We start from the raw sequence: 2,745 nt of genomic DNA, 5'->3' as shown, positions 1-2,745 counted from the left end.
ATTGGTGAAGGTTAAGCATAATCTAATTCTTATTCTTGTTTCATCCATATGTTAATCTTTTCTTCCGGAGTTTGTTCATGATGATTAAATTCTTGGTTTCAAGTGCTCGTCTTTCTTTCCCAGAGTTCCAAGCTCTAATTATCACGGAGGTCCATCCAAATCATTACAAGGTTTCACCTTGTGTTTTCAATTCTCTTTCTTTTTGTTTCATCATCCTTTTGTTACCGGAGTTCTTCATCAAGGTGCTACATGATGGTTCATCAAAGAAATAATTCCTTCTCCAAGTGTTCATCAACATTCTTTTCAAAGGATCTCAAGCTTTCTTCATCTTGCTATCCGGAGTGCAATTCTTTCTTTCGTATCATTGGAGGTGGTATTATGTCATTCTTGATAACTTGAGTTCATGTTTCATGATTCACATGGTGTTAAGAATGAGGTATTTTAAATCCATCAACCTCTTTGTTGGAATTATCTTGGGTTATATTTCACCTAAAGCCTTCCCTGAGGATTGTTGCTATCCATGGTGCTTATAAAGGACCCAAGCTCTTCTTTATCCTCCCGGTGAAATAAGTTTCTTGTATCCTCGTTCATATCAATCCAATTCTTTTCCCGTAAGTGGCTGGTTGTGACCTCAAAATTTGAGATGTATTCCATAAGACCATATCAAGCGTATTCTTTTCGTTGTTGGTGTTCCAACAACTCCGTTCGACCCTTCTCCTAAAAATGCCTTTTCAAACTCTTTTGTGGCAGAAGTTGGCATTTTCTTCTCCATTCTTTTATTTTAATCATCTATCTTCTATTTCTCTCTCCCGGAGGCATTGTGTTGCTGCTCTCTTCAAACCTTCTTCTTGTCCTTGTCATGCTTATCCTTTTAACCGGAGTGTTGTGCCCCTTTGCTCAAGCTCTTTCATTTTATCAAGCATTTCATCTCTTTTCAACCGAAGTGCTGTCCGAAATTGTAATTCCTTGTTACTCTTCCCTATCGGAGTGCTTTCAACTTCTCTCTTTCTCGTTGCTTTCTTTCTTTCAAATTGGTCAACCTCTCAGGGTTCGTGGTTTCACTCGTTTGTCAAAGAAGCAACTTAATTTTACCTCTCCTCTTCCTCTTCCGTTTTCCCTCTGGTGCCATCCTAGATCTCGGGATGAGATCCTCTCGTAGTGGTGGAGCGTTGTAACGCCCCAAGACCGGAGCTTCAGATAACTTCCTTGGGTTCCGAGTTTCATCGGTGTTTTGTTTGGTTCGTTGCATTCATCATTGCATCATGTGCATTGCATCATGTCATCATGCAACCCATTTTAAAAAATCAACTAAATTAAATGGCATGGATCTCCGATTCCATTTAAATCGAGGGAAGAGTGACTTCTCTTTATAACATATCCTCCCGATAGTAGGGAGCTATATTCAATATTTCTTTAATTTTAAATTCACCATAACACACTTGCAAAAATCCTAATGCCTTTGTTATCACAACCCTTGGCCTCGAACTTAGTCCGTAGATTCTCTCATCATTTTCCGGAGCTCCACCAAAAATCCGAATATTTTTGGACACTTCTATAACCAAGCCCTAGTTCAAACCCTTTTGAATTAAATTCAAACGAGTTTGAATCACATCTTTCAATCTTGCCTCTCCTATTTTTCGTGGACCGTGCACATTTTTACGAGTCCGTGAAAATTATTCACATGCCCAGATTCCACCCCTACCTTCTCTTTCTTTTCTCCCTCTTTTTTTGTTTTGTTTTAATATGGAAAAGAGTAAGAGAGGAATGAGAGAGAGGAGTTCAGCTTAGTCCAGCCGGCCCAGTCCCTAGGCCCAACTCCTGCGGCCTGACCTAGTCGGCCCAAGAGGCCTGCCCGATCTCCTCGTTCCCCCTTCTCGCTAGCCTTTTCCTCGATCCCCTCCTCCCTGTCTCCCTTCTCGCGTCGCCAGAGAGAGAGGGACCGACAACGCCAGGGTGCCCGATCCCCCATCTCCTGATTTCTCGCTCTCTCCTTCCTCGCGCTTGCCTCCCCTTGCGCCGCTCTCTCCCCTCCATCCTCCTTCCACTGCCACGCACACACATAGAGAGGAGCGAGAGCTCCTCACGCCCGCTCCTCGCGTGCCGCGCCCTCAAGCTCCCTGATCCGCCGCCCCTGCTATGGCCGCCGCTCTGGTCAAGTTCCTCGCCGGATCCGGCGACCTCCGCCTTGAACCCGCCGTCTCCGTCCCATTTCGTGCCTTCTCCGTCCACGCCCTCCTCCACCAGCAGCGTCGCCGCCTCCGTCCGGTTCCTCTCATGTCGTCGCCCTGTTTTCCCCTACTTCGAACGAGGAGGCGCGCTGCCGCGCGTTGAACCCTCCTCTGCCTCGCACGGAGTCCAGCTCCAGCAACGCCCGTGGACCGTGAACCGCGCCAAGACCAGCGTCAAACCTCTGCTTCGTCCTGTACCGCACCCAGTACCACGACCATCACGTTTCGTTTCTTCACTACCAAGGCCGAGAGAACGCCAAGTACCAGGATGACGACGACCCATCAAATTCATCTACGCGCGTGTACCACTACGTCGGAGACCTTGGATGCACCAAGTTCCACTACCGCAAGTCGGACCCCGAACGATCGACGTCTCGTGGACCGTGTACAACTACCATCGCCCGAAGACGTTGGAGTCATCGAGTACCTCTCCGAAAACGAACGTGCACGACTACCGTCGCAAAACGAGACCGTCAAGACCCGACCGACAAGTACCCCGACGACCCTGAACATATAC

The sequence above is a fragment of the Triticum urartu genome, chromosome 3A (genome assembly GCF_056163025.1).
Source record: "Triticum urartu cultivar PI428250 chromosome 3A, HENAU_Tu73, whole genome shotgun sequence".
Lineage (NCBI taxonomy): Eukaryota > Viridiplantae > Streptophyta > Magnoliopsida > Poales > Poaceae > Triticum > Triticum urartu.
Note: the sequence above shows the minus strand (reverse complement) of the source record.